The sequence below is a fragment of the Ascaphus truei genome, unplaced genomic scaffold, assembly GCF_040206685.1.
Source record: "Ascaphus truei isolate aAscTru1 unplaced genomic scaffold, aAscTru1.hap1 HAP1_SCAFFOLD_1499, whole genome shotgun sequence".
In the NCBI taxonomy this organism is placed as follows: domain Eukaryota; kingdom Metazoa; phylum Chordata; class Amphibia; order Anura; family Ascaphidae; genus Ascaphus; species Ascaphus truei.
Genome location: NW_027454386.1, coordinates 38,399 through 57,428, shown reverse-complemented (window position 1 = coordinate 57,428; position 19,030 = coordinate 38,399). Strand labels below are relative to the sequence as shown.

Here is a 19,030-nt window from a genome sequence, read left to right as displayed (position 1 = left end):
TGTACTTCTTGTTCGTTACTGTATTATCTGTTGTGTTCACCTATATTCTAAGGAATAAATACAATTTATTATATCTTAAGCCTCGTTCAGTTCAAACCCAATTATTTTTGTGTAATATTAATAAGCCTGTGGAAGCTATCGTCACAAGGAGGTATTATAGTGTGTATTGTGGGGAGAATTAGTGTGTGTGTTGTTTGGGAGTGATATTCGGGAGGATTGTGTGTGCAGAAGGAAGAATGAGTGAGGGGGGAGTAAGGGAGCAGGATTGAATGAGAGGGGGTCATTGAGTGATAGCGGGGAGGGGAGGGAAGAGTGAGGAGAGTGGGTGTAGGAGGGAGCAGTGCAAGAGACCGTCGGGGGCAGAATACATGGTGAGAAGGGAGGCTGCCTAGAAGCATAAAAATCTACTTCACCACTGTTCTGTACTCTCTTCAATACTCTGTGTTACAGATCTCTCTGGCAAGAAATGGGGTCCAATGGCAAAGACTGCTCTAAATAAGATAGTATAAATGAACACAGAGAGAAATTCCAAAGAGTAACCCAAGAAAATACAAGTGAAATCTAATCGTAAGGTAATTAGTCCCATTAAGTGAAATACATAAAGGAATAGTCCATAAAAAAGCACAAAGGAAAAAAATAGGAGTACTTTATTGTGATGTTACATTTCAGAGAATATAAAATTATAGGAAAACAATTCCACTTTGTTCAGAAAACCAGAAAGTCTTGGTCCCAGGTGGACTGAATTTTTATTGCAAATAAGTTCCTTAATACACAAGTAAAGAATATAGTTACTTATTCTATTCTCTACTGTAAGACGTGCCACATTGCCCAATATTTGGGTACAGTGCCCAGATTGTGACCATGCACTACAGAGGTGAGATTCCCCCAACTCCAATTTGCTACACACTCCAAGAGAGATTATTGTGATCAGAGGTGGAATGAGAGGGGTGAGAAGGGTCGCTGCCCAGGGAGTAGCCTGACAGGGGGTACAGAAATCTCTTTTGGTGCATATATTGCGGAGCTGCATTGATTGACTTGTCAATCAGCTCTGCTGCCTATCCCATTGACATCATGATCCGGCACTGTGATCAGCTGCAGCGCTGACCCAGGTGTGTTAGTGCAGCACTTTACAGGGAGGGAACAGAGGTTGTGGATGACAGATGCTGGGGATAGGCCATGAGTACGGGCCAGAGTAAGGTGGAGACTTTCTGTACTCTGCATACAGGACACTGCATGCATGACAGTGTCTGTGTGTGTGTGTGTGTGTGTGTGTGTGTATTCCAAGTGTCAGTGTGCATAAGTAAGTGTGCTCTGTAAGTATGCCTGTGTGGCAGGTATAGGGGGGTGGTTCAGCTGGAGGAACTTATCCAGGCACAAAAGCACATAGATGCCCCAGATTATACCACCCCAAATGCTGATAATATCCTGCTGCACTTTACAGAAGATGATGCAGATGTCAGTGGGTGGTGGGTTCATTAAATCCATCCATCATATCATAGCCACACTGTGCATATGATGTACTGAATCAATCACAGGAAGACATCTCCATGGTAGGGGTAGAAGTTAACAGAATATGTCCAGCACTGTGGTGTGTAGCCCATAAATAATAATTGTGCACATTACAGAACATACTTGCAACTGCAAGATCATTTTGCTGCTTGTAGTGTTTGCTCTTGTCCTGTGCAGTGTTGTCGTAGATCCGTCTCTTCAGTGTTCACTGCAATAAAAGTAAGACATTGCATTAATATTACAGAAGTTTGGGAGCTGAAATCCCACTATGCTGCAGACATTTTCCCTTTGCATAAGATTCTTGTGATTATATCTCAATGATGATCAATAACAACTACATCATAACACAGCCGCTCAATACAAAATATGTATTTGCTATCAATGGTCATGGAGGCCAAACGTCACACAATGTACAGATATACTGCTGCGGCCGAGTTTATTCGAGCATTTGCCCGTTCTTGGCCGCAGCAGTAACCTGGCGCGCGCCGGAGGGTGCCGGGCGCACGCCGAAGCAGCGGAGGAGCGCCCTCCGATCGGGGCTTTCTCCCTTCCGCTGCCGGGTCCGTCGGGTCCCCCGGAACCCCCTGCCGCTGTCCCCCACATCGCGGGACACCAGTGCTCCCTCGGGGAGCCCTGGACGCGCGTGCAGGGGGCGCAGGCACCCGATGACGCGTGACCGTGCATCGGTGATGCGCGGCACGCTGAGGGAGTGCGGCTAGCACGCCGGGGCATCCCCCGGCTTGCGGTGCTAGCCGTGCTTCAATAAAACGTGTCGGTAGTGTAGCAAGGATTATTTCTTCCTCTGGTGCATTATGATGGGATGTGTTGTAAGATTCTGCATTATTAGCATCACTGAATCTTTTGGAAACTGAGTAATATTCTATGTTTTAATGCAATATTATGGATGATCAGCCGGTAAAATAAAGCTTACTGTATCTGTAGCCATGCTCTACCCATGATGTGCTGAATCAATGACTGCAGAGTGATTCAGAGTGGTAAACATGACTGGAACTCATCTCTGAATAGAGGACAGAACAGCAGTGCAGAGTAGGAGGTGAATGTATCTCAAATGGAAGACTTAGTAGCTGTGTGGGGAGTAGACAGTACAGACTGATCAAATAAATAGTTAAAGGAGTATCTTCAACATTACTTGGCTTTGTTATCAACATTGAAGTTTCTCTTGTTTTTTCTGTTCTTTAAATCACTACTACTGATGCCATGTGTAACCTGTACTGAGAGATATACTCTACTGGCCTAGATGAAACCATATGATGCAAACAGGATTCATCCCACTCCAGATTCATATGATTGCACCACTTCAACCCTTAATAATACACATAGAACTACAGCAGTGCGCTACTGCACATGTTCTTGTTATGAATGGTAGTAGATGTGGTCCTTGGGTCAATACTTCATACAGCAGCCACACTCTACTCATGATGTATTGAATCAACAAAAACCTGCATGGTACAGATCACAGGAAGGGTAGAGTAGAGGGGAATATGTCCAATGCGAAACCCTTAGCAGCTGGATTGTGTGGAGTCAACAAAACGACAAATACTAAATGAGAAATATACACATTGCTTATCTGTCTCTGTGTAGTCATTTTCCTCCTCTTCAACTGTCTTTCAAAATTTCTCTTCTGACAGAAAAGAAACACATGGCTTCAATATTCACTGTTCTTCCCTCCTGAAATAAAAGTTAAGCATTGCATGGTTATGATCATACATACAATGAACCTTGCGCCAAACCATGTGATCCAAAGTAAATCCACCTCCCTCCCATAGCTGTGTTCCTTCTAGAGCTTCTACCACACAAGTCATTAATGTTCGTGACACTGTACTGCAGTCACAGTCTGCACACAAAGTACTGAATCAATTACATCACACTGAAAAGGCAGTCTACATGATGCAATAGTTAACCATAATAACTCTGTCATGCAAATGACAGGAAAACCTATATGTATATCATTAGGGGAGAGGGGAAAAATAATTAAAAAATAAGTGCGACAAATAAAAACAGATTATAGGAAAGTAAATCCTTGCCCTGGGAACTTTACAATCTAATAGAAATGTTAGAAGACTTAAAGAGAGGCAGCAGTTGGGGGAAGAAGTGCAGTAGATGACAATGCTTGTCCTTAATGGTGGGTACAATTAGTAGAAAGCACATCTTGGGAACAATAGTTGTTAGCAGTGACTGTGGGTGTGGGACAGTAGCCACGAGTCAAAGTTTTTTAAATGCTTGATTTAAGTCGTGAATTTTAAGATTGGTCTTACATGTGGGTGGAAGAGGTTATGTTGGCATATACTGAGTGTGAGGAAGTTTCACATGTACGGTGCAGTGATGGAAAATGGTTTCAGGCAAGTGAGAGAACAGTAGAGGTGAAAGAAGTTTACAGGAGACAGTTATGGTTATAGTGCAAGAGACAAGCAAGGGCATAACGAGAGATCAAAGATGATATGCAAGAAGGAGCAGATTAATGGAGAGCCTTAACAAAAAGGTAAGGAGGAGAACTTTGTAGGTGATACAAAAACTTGATGGGATGCCAGGACAGGGATTTAAGGAGATGAGCAGAGACTGTTGTGGGAGAAAGTGAGATAATTCAAGCAGCAGAGTTTTGCATAGGAGAAAGTTGTGAAGCATGGAGGCCTGTTAGTAGTATGTTAAAATAACCTATAGGATAACAGTATACATTGGAGTTTTAGCAGTAGGTTGAGAGGGGAAAGGGAAGATCTTGGCAATATTACAGAGAAAGAGGCAACACATTTTACCCATAGCCGTGCATGTGAATGGAGATGGAATTGAAGAGCCAAATGTTACTCCTATGCAACATGTTTGATGACAAGATAGATGGTAGTACTGTTTACTGTGATGGAGAAAGGGGATAATATGAGCCCAGTGTTAGACATTAAGTTTAAGGCAGTGGAGTGCCATCCATGAGCATATAGCCAGGAGACAACCCAAGAGTAGGGACTGGATTGCAGGAGTGAGAACAGGGGTGGATAGATTTGTGTGTGTATCATCCGCATAGAGATTATATCTAAGGCCAAAAGCATTGATGAAGTCACCAAATGATAGTATGTAGAGAGAAAGAGAGATCTCAGAACAGAGCCCTGATGTATACCCACAGACAGATCAATAGAAGACGAAGACATGTTAGCAACAGAGATGGAGAATGTGTGACAGGAAAGTTATGATGAAAACCAGGATAGAACTTTGTTACTGATACCAAGAGAGAGTTTAGAATATGAAGGAGGAGAGTGATTGAGAGCATCAAACGCAGCCGATAGATCAAGTCGGATTAGTAGGGAAAAACCTTGGGAATTAGCTTTAAGCACAGTCTGTAGAACGTGCTGTACGAAAGGCAGGTTGTAAAGGATCCAGGAGGGCATGTGATTTAAGAATGTTGACACTAGCAATTAGAAGGCAAACAGCATGAGGGATACAGAGCGGTAGTTAGTAAGGCACATAGGGTGTAGTTTGTTTCTGACAAAAGGGTGACCGCTACAGGCTTAAAGTAAGAGGGCAAAAATCCAGAGAATAGGGAGAAATTGAAGATGTGGGTGAGAGTGGGGACTAAGAGATGCAGTAAGGTGTGAGGGGATACGATCTAGAGGGCATGTGGTAGAGGGAGAATAGAAGATGATTAGCTTCCAGCTCTGTAAGAGAAGAAAAGGAGTCAAGTGCAGAAGGAGATTTGGGAAGAAGGAGAGAAGGGGGAAGGGACAGAAGGAATCTCCTTTTGGGTGGCATCCACCTTGCCTCTGAAGTAGTCAAATGCTTGAGGAGAAGTGAAGGAAGGATGGCAAGTGGGAGGAGAAGGTCAGTGGAGGGAGTCAAATACAGAGAAAAAAAACAGCGTAAATTAAATTTGAGTGTTGATGAGTGTGGAAAAAAGTAGTGTATTTAGCCCTAGAGAGCAGCTTTATACAGGACAGGAGACATTTTTACTGTAGAAAAATCAAACAAAGTGTGAGATTTCCTCCGTAGGTATTAAGAACAGCGAGTGGAAGTGTGATGAGTGTGTTTGGGAATTTAGCCAAAGGTGTGGGTTAGAGGGATGAGTGTGTCAGAGCCTATAGGGGGCATATAGATAGGAGGATAGCATTGTAAGAGTTAATAAGATTGTTAGTTTAAGCAGAAAGAAAGAGAGAGAAGAGAGAAGAGAGGTTAGAGTAGATGTCAGAGGAGAGTTTAATTAAGCAGAGGCAAATCAGTGGGACAGGTAAGATGCGGTGAGGGGAATGACTGATTGTGACTGATGAGAGCAGAAGAGGTTATGTACAACTAGAGCCTTGTTAGTAAGAGTGGACATTCCAGAGGGCACAGGAGAAGGGAAGAGAAAAGTAAGGAAAGGAATGTGGATTACATTAGATAGGTTAACACTCTTAGTAGGGAGGCCTGATGTGTATATGAGCCGGTCCAAGATTATAAGAGATATCCCCCAACATCAGCGAGCATAGAAGGAGACACAGAGATAGGTGTAGAGAGAGACAGAGATAGGGATATGTAGAGAGAGAAGGGCGTCAAGAGAATGAGACAGATAGGCGTAGAGAGAGGAGACATAGAGAGAGGGGGCTTTGAGAGGGGGGCGTAGAGAATGAGGGAAGGTGGAAGAGAATAGGATGTGCAGGAGTGCATTTCATTGAGCAGTGCAGAAATAGCTGCAATAGAGGTCTGTACAAATGGTGCTTTGTGTAGACACATGAAAAGGTAGGGGAAGGAAAGTGTATAGAACATGTGGATAAAAGCAGGAGTGTGGAAGTTAGAGAAATTAGAAAAGTTTTACAGAGGAGTGAGGAAACAGTAAACAGAAAGAACAAGAGAGAGGTTACATTGGGATGACGTGCTGTGGTAGAGAGAAATGCTAGGAGAGAGCCTCCAGATATTAGAGGACATGAATTGAGAGAGCAAATGTATAAATCAAAACCGGAGGGGGAGGTATAGCACGAAAGCTTGCACAGCAGTTGATGAAGATTATAGTCTTAAAGTTGCGTGTACCTGTCAGGGCACTCAAGAAGGTCAATGCTCACAAGTGCAGAGTTCATGAAGAAATGCTGAATCCAGTTCCCCTCCAATTTAATTTTAATATAACTTTTTCATTCTTCATTACTGCAAAAAGCAAACAAAACAAAACCACATTGCATTACTATTTTCAAAATGGATTGAATGACATATTCAACAGTAACTGTGTGATGCCAATATTGCCTTCTCACTCGTAGGCCAGTACGGTCAGGTACCCAGTACTGATAAAACAATAAGTGCCCGTACTAAGTACCAATATGAATTATAAGGAAATGTAAAATCTCCAGGTCTCTCTCCATCTCTGCAACAGATATATGGATAAGCCCATATTAAGGCATCACGTGACCGGAGCCGTCACTGACTGGGTATACGCAAAGATGCAGGGAGATGCAAAGAAAGGGAGGGAGAGAGACAGGGAGAAGATGGGAAACGGAGGGAGGCACGGATGGCAGGCCTCTCTCTTTCACTGGTGCATGCAAGGAGCTGGTCCCAACATCCACAAAGTGTGTGTGTATTATTGGTTGTGTTTTATGGCGGTAGGAGGATAGTGTGTATATTGTGTGTGTGTGGGAGTATTATATTGTGTGTAGGGTATTATAGTGTGTATATTATGTTGAGGTGCAGAGGAGAGTGTTAGATTGGGTATCTTGTGTTAGGGGGTATTGTGTATATTGTGTTTAAGACTATAATATTATTGGGGAGATTATTATTGAGGAGGTATTAAAGTGTGTATTGTGGGGAGTATTAGTGTATGTATTATTTGTGGGTGACAGATGCTGTGGGTAGGCCAAGAGTACGGGCCAGACTAAGGTGGAGACTTTCTGTACTCTGCATACAGGACTCTACATGCACTGCAGAGGTGAAATTCCCCCAACTCCAATTTGCTACACTCTCCAAGAGAGAATATTGTGATCAGAGGTGGAAGATGAGCAGGGTCACTGCCCAGGGAGTAGCCTGTCAGGGGGCATGGAAATCTCTTTTGGTGCGTATGTTGCCACGTGGCATTGATTGACCGGTCAATTAGCACTGCTTCCTATCACAGTGACATGATCCGGTGCTGTGATCGGTTGCAGCGCTGACCAAGGTGTGTTAGTGCAGCAATTTACAGGGAGGGAACAGAGGTTGTGGGTGACAGATGCTGGGGGTAGGCCAAGAGTACGGGCCAGAGCAAGGTGGAGATATTCTGTACTCTGCATGCCCATCCTGCATGCCCAGGACTCTGCATGCATGCCAGTGGCTGTGGGGTGTGTGTGTGTAGGTATGCCAAGTGTCAGTGTGCATAAGTAAGTGTGCTGTGTGTGTAAGTAAGTTTGCCTGTGTGGCAGGAGGTGTAGGGGGGTGGGGGGCGGGGGGCGGTTCAGCTGGAGGACTTTACCCAGCACAAAAGCACATAGATGCCTCTGATTATATCACCCCAAATGCTGATAATATCCTGCTGTAGATGCACTTTACAGAAGATGATACAGATGTCATCAGTGTTTGGTGGGTTCATTAAATCAATCCATCATATAATAGCCACACTATGCATATGATGTACTGAATCAGTAACACCAATCACAGGAAGACATCTCCATGGTAGGGGTAGTGTTGAAGTTAACAAAATATGTCCAGCACTGTGGTGTGGAGCCCATACATAATAATTGTGCACATTACCAGAACAACATATTGTCAACTGCATGATCATTTTGCTGCTTGTAGTGTATACTCTTGTCCTGTGCAGTGTTGTAGTAGATCCGTCTCTTCGGTGTTCACTGCAATAAAAGTAAGACATTGCATTAATATTACAGAAGTTTGGGGGCTGAAATCCCACTATGCTAATGACAGTTTCCCTTTGCATAAGATTCTTGTGATTATATCTCAATGATGATCAATAACAACTACATCATAACACAGCTGCTCTATACAGAATATGTATTTGCCATCAATGGTCATGGAGGCAATATGTCACACAATGTACATATATAGCAAGGATTATTTCTTCCTCTGGTGTATTATGATGGGAGGGTGAGATTCTGCATTATCAGCATCAGTAAATCTGTAGGAAACTGAGTGATATTCTATTTTTTAATGCAATATTAGGGTAAAATAAAGCTTGCTGTATCTATAGCCATGCTCTACCCATGATGTGCTGAATCAATGACTGCAGAGCGATTTAGAGTGGTAAACATGACTTGAACTCATCTCTGAATAGAGGGTAGCACAGTAGTGCAGAGTAGAAGGTGAATGTATCTCAAATGGAAACCCTTAGCAGCTGTGTGGGGAGTAGACAGTACAGACTGACCAAGTAAATAGTAAAAAGTAGTAACTTCAACATTACTTGGTTTTGTTCTCCACTCCTGTTTTTCTGTTCTTTAAATCACTAATACTGATGCCATATGTAACCTGTACTGAGAGTTATATACTCTACTGGCCTAGATCAAATTAAATGATGCAAACAGGATCCCTCCCACTCAAGATTCATATGATTGCACCACCTCAACCTTTCATAGCAATAACATAGAACTGCAGCAGTGCGCTACTGCACATGTTCTTGTTATGAATGGTAGTAGATGTGGTCCTTGGGTCAGTACTTCATACTGTAGCCACACTCTATTCATGATGTATTGAATCAACAAAAATCTGCATGGTACAGATCACAGGAAGGGGTGGAGTAGAGGTGAATATGTCCAATGCGAAACCCTTAGCAGCCGGATTTTTTGGAGTCAATAAAACGACAAATACTAAATGAGAAATATACACATTGCTTATCTGTCTCTGTGTAGTCATTTTCCTCCTCTTCAACTGTCCTTCAATTTTCTATTTTGCAAGAAAATGAACACATGGCTTCAATATTCACTTCTGTTCTGCAGTCTTTCCTCTTGAAATAAAAAAGTTAAGCATTGCATTATTATTATTATAATTATTATTGACGATACATACAATGAACCTTGCTCCAAACCATGTGATACAAAGCAAATCCACCTCCCTCCCACAGCTGTGCTCCTTCTAGAGCTTCTACCACACAAGTTATTCATGTCAGTGAAACTGTACTGCAGTCCCGGTCTGCACACAATCTACTGAATCAATGACATCACACTGTGTCACACAATGTCATGCTAACGACAGGAAACAATCTTTGTATATATCTTTGTATATATAATAATAATAATAATAATAAAAAAAATAAGACAGGACAGACACTCCTACATTGCAATCAATAGAAAATAACTGGGACAGGCACTTCAAGGATGCATACAGTCCCGGATAAACTGTAGCTACCTATACACGTGTGCCTTGTCTCTAGACTCTGCATATATCTCTATTTATATACCACCCATTGTGTACTCAGCGCTTTACAAGAGAGACCAAAAAGTACAGGAAATTATTATACAATAAGTTCAACAAACAAAAACAGACAATAGGAAAGTAAATCCCTGTCCTGGGTAGTTTACAATCTAAGAGAAATGTAAGGAGACTTACAGAGAGACAACAGGTGGGGGAACAAGTGCAGTAGATGACAATGCTTGTCCTTATTGGTGGGTACTTGTAGTATAAAGCACTTCTTGGGAACAATAGTTAGTGACTGAATGAGTGACAGTAGCAACGAGTAAAAGCTATTGAAATGCTTCATTTAAGTTGTGAATTTTAAGGTTGATCTTAAATGTGGCTGGAAGAGGGTATGTTGGCATATACTGAGTGTGTGTGAGTTTCACAGGTAAATTGATGGGAAAGGGTTTCAGGCAAGAGAGCGAGTGCGCAGTAGAGGTGTAAGAAGTATAATGGAGACAGCTATTAGTAGAGCTTAGGAGACGAGGAAGGGCATAACGAGACCAAAGATGATATGTAGGAAGGAGCAGATGAATAGAGAATAGTGTTGGACTGGGTCCTCAACTATAAAAAAATGGGTAACGGGTACCCGGCCAAAATGAAAGGTTCTACCCGGTCGGGTACACGGTTTGGCACTTACCTTCCGGGTGGCGGTGACATCTAGGATCAGCAGCAGTCCTGTGACGGTGGCAGCATCTGTGGTGTCTTCAGCCGGCGGGGGAGCTGCAGGCTCACAGACACAGCTTACCTGCTTCGGTGCTGTGGAAGTGATTCCTGCAGCTCCCCCCGCCAGGTGAAGACACCTCTGATGCTGCCAACATCAGAGGACTGCTGCTGCTGATCCTAGATGTCTTAGGAAAGGTAAGTATAAAAGATTATTTCCAGCTGCCCTGACATTACCCGACGCCGGGTATTACCCGGCCAAGTCCACTTCTCAGTGGCCGGTTTCGAGTAATGTCCGGGTAGCTGGAAATGTGTCGGGTAACGCCGGGTACTCGGTACACCACTAATAGAGAACCTTAACAAAAAGGTAAGGAGGAGAACTTTGTAGGTGATCTGAAACTTGATGGGAAGCAAGGAGAGGGATTTAAGGAGGAGGAGGAGATGAGCAGATACTGTTGTGGGAGAAAGGGAAATTATTCAAGCAGCAGAGTTTTGGATAGATTGCAAATGAGAAAGTTGTGAAGCAGGGAGCCCTGTTAGCAGTATGTTAACCCATACGATAAGGGCATGCATTGGCGTTTTAGCAGTAGATTGACAGAGAAAAGGGCAAATCTTGGAAATATTACAGAGAAAGAATCGACAAACTTTAGCCAGTGTCGTGAATGAAGATGGAAAGGGAAGAGTCAAATGTTACTCCTAGGCAATGTGCTTTCATGACAGGATGATGGTAGTACTGTTTACTGCGATGGAGAAAGGTGATATTAGGCCAGATTTAGGGGGAAATATGAGGAGCTCAGTTTTAGACATTAGGTTTAAGGCAGAAGAGTGTCATCCATGGAGGATATAGCCAGGAGGCGACCCGAAACTAGGAACTAAATTGCAGGAGTGACGGTAGGGTGGATAGGTGTGTGTATCATCTGCATAGAGATGATATCAAGGGCCAAAATAGTTGATAAGGTCAACTAGTGATAGTATGTAGTGAGAGAGGTCCCAGAACAGAGTCCTGAGGTATACCAACAGACAAAACAACAGGAGACAAAGACACGTTAGCAACAGAGATGGAGAATGTGTGATGGAGAAGTATGATGAAAACCAGGATATAAGTTTGCTGCGGATACGAAGAAAGAGTTTAGAATATGAATGAGAAGAGTGATTGACAGTATCAAAAGCAGAAGAGAGATCAAGCAGGATTAGTAAGTAAAATGGACCTTGGGAATTTTCTTTATGTACATAATTGGTTACATTGGGAAAGGCAGATTGTGAAGGGCCCAGAGGAGCATGTGATTTAAGAATGTTGATCAAACGGGAGATCACAAGACGTTCTAGCAATTAGGAGGCAAATGGTAGGACGGATACAGGGCGATAGTTAGAAATTCACACAAGGTCAAGGTTATTTTTGAGAATAGGGGTGACCACTGCATGCTTAAAAGGAAGAGTTGAAAGAGCCAAAGGATATGGAGGAATTGAAGATGTGGGTGAGAGTGAGAATATAGGATTGAGAGGGCATGTGGTAGAGGGAGAAGAGAAGATCAGGTTCCAGCTTTGTGACAGGAGAAAAGGAGTCAAGAGTGCAATGAGATCTAGATAGAAAAAGAGAGAGGGGGAAGGGAGAGAACGAATCTACTTGTGGATGGCATCCACCTTGCCTCAAGTGAGCAAAGGCTTGAGGAGAAATAAAGGATGGATGTTAAGTGGGAGGAGAAAGTCAGTGGTGGGACTCAAATACATAGAAGACAGTGTGAATGAAATTGGAGTGTTGATGAGTGAGGAAAAAGTAGTGTTTGACCTTAAAAAAAGGAGCAGAGTTTTACAGAACAGGACAAAGGTTTAGTGTAGAAAATCAGACTGTGAGATTTCCTCCATAGGTGTTAAGAGCAGCAGTGTGATGTGATGAAGTGTGATGAGAGCGTGCTTGTGAATAAAACCAATGCATGGGTTAGGCTGCGTCTATAGTAAGCACGCAACAGATGGCAAAGTTAGCGCATGCCTGTCGCTCCAGCAATCCCTGCACTGAGGTCCGAGGCGACGGGGAGGCCCTGCATCGCTCGCACGCACTGTGGACAACCAAGCGTGTGCCCATGATAATCACGGCCTTAGAGGGATGAGTGTGTCAGAGCCTAGAAGGGGCATATAGATGATGGAGGAGGAGGGAGGAGGAGATGATAGCATTGTAAGAGTTAACAAGATAGCTAGTTTAAGCAGAAAGTGAGGAGAGGTTAGAGATAAGGGTAGATGTCAGAGGAGAGAGTTCAATTAAGCTGAGGTATCGAGTAGGACAGGGGTGAGGGGAATGAGAAGTGGTGGATGATGAGAGCAGAAGAGGTCATGTACAAATAGACCATGTTAGTCGTAGAGCAGACATTCCAGAGGGCACGTGAGAAGGGAAGAGTAAAGTGAGACAAGGAATGTGGATTACATTAGATGGGTTAATACGCTTAGCAGGGAGGTGGAGAGAGAGGCAAGAGGCAGAGGGTGGTGTAGGGGTAGAGGAAGAGATGTTGCATGTACCTTGTCAGAACATTAAAGAACGTCAATTCACACTGGTGCAGAGTTGATGATGAAATGCTGAATCCAGTTCACGTCCAATTCAATTTTAACAGAACTTTTTCATTCTTCATTACTGCAAAAAAAAAAGTAAAAAACAATGCATTACTATTTTCAAAATGGATTGAATTCCCCCACCAATGACTATGTGTTACCAATATATCCCTCTCAGTCCCACTGCAGCACATACTGTACCAGTGTGAAAGTAAGAAGGTACACAGTACCGGTAAAACAATACGTGCCGGTACTATGCATCATATGAATTATAAGGGGATGTAAATCTCCCAGTCTCTCTCCATATCCGCAACAGAGCGGGCTCCGGTCAGTGGCATGGATGCCCATATATGGGTATGCTCATATTTGGGCATCCCATGTCACTGACCGGAGCCGGCTCTGAGTATAGGGATATATGCGGAGACGCACAGGTGCAAGGAAATGGGAGGAGGCACGGTGAGAAACAGGGAGAGACCACAGGAAGATAGAGGGCAACAACTTCCACAAGGTACTTGTATGGGTATAATTGTTTGTATTTTGTGCAGAGGGGGTAATTTCAGATAAAATACAATTCTCCACCCTCTACGAAACAATTCCACTTTGTTCAGTAAGCCAGAAAGTCTTGGTCCCATGTGGACTGAATTTAATGCAAATAAGGTCCTTAATACACAAGTAAAGAATAAAGTTACTTATTCTCTACTGTAAGAAGTGCCACATTGCCCACTATTTGGGTCCTGTGCCCAGATTGTGACCATGCATGGCAGAGGTGAGATTCCCCCAACTCCAATTTGCTACACTCTCCAAGAGAGATAATTGTGATCAGAGGTGGAACTAGGGGAGGGTGTGAGCAGGGTCACTGCCCAGGGAGTAACCTGACTGGGGGCACGGAAATCTCATTTAGTGCATATGTTGCGGCACTGCATTGATTGACCGGTCAATCTGCACTGCTGCCTGTCACAGTGACATCCTGATCGGGCACTGTGATCAGCTATAGCACTGACCCAGGTGAGATAGTTCAGCACTTTACAAGGAGGGAACAGATGTTGTGGGTGACAGATGCTGGAGGTAGGCCAAGACTGTTGGCCAGAGTAACGTGGAGACTTACTGCACTCTGCATGCCCATCCTCTCCCTGACATCAGGGGAAGGAAGTGGCCCTGGGGTGTGTGTAGGTATGCCAGATGTCAGTGTATGCATAAGTAAGTATGCCTGTGTAGTGGGAGGTGTAGGGGCGTTAAGCTGGAGGACTTAAAACAGGCACAAAAGCACATAGATACCTCTGATTATACCGCACCAAATGCTGATAATATCATGCTGTAGCTGCACTTTACAGAAGATGATGCAGATGTCATCATTGGTTGGTGGGTTCATTAAATCAATCCATCATATCATAACCACACTGTGCATATGATGTACTGAATCAGTAACACCAGGAAGACATCTCCATGTTAGGAGTAGAGTTGAAGTTAACAGAATATGTCCAGCACTGTGGTGTGTAGCCCATAAATAATAATTGTGCACATTACCAGAACAACATACTGTCAACTGCAAGATCATTTTGCTGCTTGTAGCGTATGCTCATCCTGTACAGTGTTGTAGTAGATCCGTCTCTTCAGTGTTCACTGCAACAAAAGTAAGACATTGCATTAATATTACAGACGTTTGGGGGCTGAAATCTCACTTCGCTGCGGACAATTTCCCTTTGCATAAGATTCTTGTGATTATGTCAATGATGATCAATAACTGCATCATAACACAGCCGCTCTATACAGAAGATGTACTTGCTCTCATTGGTCATTGAGGTAATACGTCACACAATGTACAGATATAGCAAGGATTATTTCTCCCACTTGTGCATTATGGCATTATGATGGGAAATGTTGTGAGATTCTGCATTATCAGCATCACTGAATCTTTTGGAAATTAAGTGATATTCTATGTTTTAATGCAATATTATGGGTGATCAGCCGGTAAAATAATAATAGCTTGCTGTATCTGTAGCCATGCTCTACCCATGATGTGCTGAACCAATGACTGCAGAGAGATTCAGAGTGCTAAACATGACTGGAACGCATCTCTGAATAATGGGCAGCAAAGCAGTGCAGAATAGGAGGTGAAAGTATTTAAAATGGAAGATCCTTAGCAGCTGTGTGGAGAGTAGACAGTACAGACTGACCAAGTAAATGGTAAAAGGAGTAACTTCAACATTACTTGGCTTTGTTCTCCACATTGAAGCTTTCCTCCTCTTTAAATCACTAATACTGATGCCATGTGTAACCTGTACTGAGAGTTATATAATCTACTGGCCTAGATGAAACCATATGATGCAAACAGGATCCATCCCACTCCAGATTCATAGAATTGAACCACCTCAACCTTTCATAACAATCACATAGAACTGCAGCTGTGCGCTACTGCACATGTTCTTGTTATGAATGGTAGTAGATGTGGTCCTTGGGTCTTTACTTCATACTGTAGCCACACTCTACTCATGATGTATTGAATCAACGAAAACTTGCATGGTTCAGATCACAGGAAGGGGTAGAGTAGAGATGAAAATATTCAATGTGAAACCCGTAGCAGCCGGATTGTGTGGAGTCAATAAAACGACAAATACTAAATGGTAAATGAGAAATATACACATTGCTTATCTGTCTCTGTGTAGTAATTTTCCTTCTCTTCAACTGTCCTTCAAATTTTCTCTTTTGCAAGAAAAGGAACACATGGCTTCAATATTCACTTCTGTTCTGCAGTCATCCCTCCTGAAATAAAAGTTAAGCATTGCATTGTTATTATGATAATACATACAATAAACCTTGCTCCAAACCATTTGATGCAAAGCAAATCCACCTCCCACCCACAGCTGTGCTCCTTCTAGAGCATGCATGTCAAACTCCAGTCCTCGAGGGTCCCAAACAGGCCAGGTTTTCAGTAGGGATATCCTGAAAACCTGGCCTGTTTGCGGCCCTCGAGGACTGGAGTTTGACATCCTTGTTCTTGAGCTTCTACCACGCAAGTCATCCATGTGAGTGACACTGTACTGCAGTCCTGGTCTGCACACAATCTACTGAATCAATGACATCACACTGTAAAGGCAATCTACAAGATGTATTAGTTGTCCACACTTCCGAAATGTTACTTTTATGTCCAAATCACTTATTCCCATGACCTGATATTTGTATTTGTTATTTATAGGATTGTCACAAAGAGTTGATGAGGTCACCAAATGATAGTATGTAGAGAGAAAGAGAGATCTCAGAACAGAGCCCTGATGTATACCCACAGACAGATCAATAGAAGACGAAGACATGTTAGCAACAGAGATGGAGAATGTGTGACAGGAAAGTTATGATGAAAACCAGGATAGAACTGTGTTACGGATACCAAGAGAGAGTTTAGAATATGAAGGAGGAGAGTGATTGAGAGCATCAAACGCAGCAGATAGATCAAGTAGGATTAGTAGGGAAAAGTGACCTTGGGAATTTGCTTTAAGCACAGTCTGTAGAACGAGCTGTACGAAAGGCAGGTTGTAAAGGATCCAGGAGGGAATGTGATTTAAGAATGTTGACATTCTAGCAATTAGGAGACAAACAGCAGGAGGGATACAGGGCGGTAGTTAGTAAGGCACATAGGGTGTAGGTTGTTTCTGAGAAAAGGGTGACCACTACAGGCTTAAAGTAAGAGGGTAAAGAGCCAGAGAATAGGGAGGAATTGAAGATGTGGGTGAGAGTGGGGACTAAGAGATGCAGTAAGGTGTGAGGGGATACGATCTAGAGGGCATGTGGTAGAGGGAGAAGAGAAGATGATTTGCTTCCAGCTCTGTAAGAGAAGAAAAAGAGTCAAATGCAGAAGGAGAATTAGGTAGAAGGAGAGAAGGGGGAAGGGACAGAAGGAATCTCCTTGTGGGTGGCATCCACCTTGCCTCTGAAGTAGTCAAATGCTTGAGGAGAAGTGAAGGAAGGATGGCAAGTGTGAGGAGAAGGTTAGTGGAGGGAGTCAAATACAGGGAAAAAAAGACAGCGTAAATTAAATTTGAGTGTTGATGAATGTGAAAAAAAAGTAGTGTGGTTTGGCCCCAGAGAGCAGCTTTATACAGGACTGGAGACATTTTTACTGTAGAAAAATCAAATATCAATTGTGTGATTTCCTTCATAGGCATTAAGAACAGCGAGTGGAAGTGTGATGAACATGTTTGGGAATTTAGCCAAGGGTGTGGGCTAGAGGGACAAGTGTGTCAGAGCCTAGAGGGGGCATATAGATAGGAGGATAGCATTGTAAGAGTTAATAAGATTGTTAGTTTAAGCGGAAAGAGAGAGAGAGCAGAGAGGTTAGAGTAGATGTCAGAGGAGAGTTTAATTAAGCAGAGGCAAATCAGTGGGACAGGAAAGATGGGGTGAGGGGAATGACTGATTGTGAATGATGAGAGCAGAAGAGGTCATGTACAACTAGAGCCTTGTTAGTCAGAGAACGGACATTCCAGATGGCATAGGAGAAGGGAAGAGAAAAGTAAGGAAAGGAATGTGGATTACATTAGATAGGTTAACACTCTTAGCAGGGAGGCAGAGGCAGGGAGGCCCGATGTGTATATGAGCAGGTTCAAGATTATAAGAGATATCCCACACATCAGCAAACATAGAAGGAGACACAGAGATAGGTGTAGAGAGAGACAGAGATAGCTCTATGTAGAGAGAGAGGGACGTAGAGAGAATGAGACAGATAGGCGCAGAGAGAGGGGGCGCAGAGAGAGGAGGCGCCAAAAGAGGGGGCGCAGAGAGAGGGGGCACAGAGAATAGGATATTAAAGAGTGCTTTTCATTGAGCAGTGCAGAAATAGCTGCAATAGAGGTCTGTACAAATGGTGCAGTGTGTAGACACATGCAAAGGTAGGGGAAGGAAAGAGGAGAACATGTGGATAAAAGCAGGAGTGTGGAAGTTAGAGAAATTAGAAAAGTTTAACAGAGGAGTGAGGAAACAGCCAGCAGAAAGAACAAGAGAGAGGTTACATTGGGATGACGTTCTGTGGTAAAGAGAAAATGCTAGGAGAGAGCTTTCAAATATTAGAGGACATGAATTGAGGGAGCAAATGTATAAATCAAAACCTGAGGGGGAGGTATAGCACGAAAGCTTGCACAGCAGATTATAGTCTTAATGTTGCGTGTACCTGTCAGGGTATTCAAGAAGTTAAATTCTCACAAGTGCAGAGTTCATGATGAAATGCTGAATCTAGTCCCCCTCCAATTTAATTTTAATATAACTTTTCCATTCTTCATTACTGCAAAAAGCAAACAAAACAAAACCACATTGCATTACTATTTTCAAAATGGATTGAATGGCATATTCAACAGTGACTGTGTGATGCCAATATTCCCCACTCACTCGTAGTGAAGCACATATTGTACTAGTGTTGAAAGTAGGCCGGTAGAGTCAGGTACGCAGTACTGATAAAACAATAAGTGCCCGTCGTAAGTACCAGCTCCGCAAAAGTGCGGGCATCACATTAGTGACGTGGATGAACATATATGGATAAGCCCATATTAAGGCATCACGTGACCAGAGCCGTCACTGACTGGGTATACGTAAAGACGCAGGGAGATGCAAGGAAAGGGAGGGAGAGAGACAGGGAGAAGATGTGAAACGGAGGAAGGCACGGATGGAGGGAGTTCTTCCGAGCTTCTGCGGGCCTCTCTCTTTCACTGGTGCATGCCGGGAGCTGGTCCCAACATCCACAAAGTGTGTGTGTATTATTGGTTGTATTTTATGGGGGTAGGAGGGTAGTGTGTATATTGTGTGTGTGGGAGTATTATATTGTGTGTAGAGGTGCAGAGGAGAGTACTAGATTGTGTATCTTGTGTAAGGGTGTTGTGTATATTGTGTTTGGAGCTATAATATTATTGGGGAGATTAGTATTGAGGAGGTATTATAGTGTGTATTGTGGGGAGTATTAGTGTGTGTATTGTTTGTGGGTGACAGATGCTGGGGGTATGCAGCAATC

At 43.2% G+C, this 19,030-nt stretch overlaps 1 long non-coding RNA gene across 12 annotated transcripts in view; it reads right to left on the bottom strand.

Moving 5' to 3' along the window:
• Window positions 1-1,046: 1,046 nt before the first annotated feature.
• The window catches only part of LOC142476212 (uncharacterized), a 55,553-nt gene continuing 37,569 nt past the window's right edge, over window positions 1,047-19,030 (bottom strand). For 3 of the 12 annotated variants that reach the window (XR_012791433.1, XR_012791436.1, XR_012791438.1), the window contains exons 21-29: window positions 18,200-18,310; window positions 15,682-15,801; window positions 14,566-14,661; window positions 13,012-13,123; window positions 9,272-9,391; window positions 8,188-8,285; window positions 6,511-6,621; window positions 3,089-3,198; window positions 1,049-1,717 (exon numbers count right to left, since the gene is read on the bottom strand). This is a non-coding gene — a long non-coding RNA (uncharacterized LOC142476212). Of the gene's footprint in view, window positions 1,718-2,579; window positions 2,595-3,086; window positions 3,199-6,510; window positions 6,622-8,187; window positions 8,286-9,271; window positions 9,392-13,011; window positions 13,124-14,565; window positions 14,662-15,681; window positions 15,802-18,199; window positions 18,311-18,455; window positions 18,477-19,030 lie in introns of those variants that run through there. The other 9 variants (XR_012791431.1, XR_012791439.1, XR_012791432.1 and 6 more) reach the window with 8 other exon arrangements.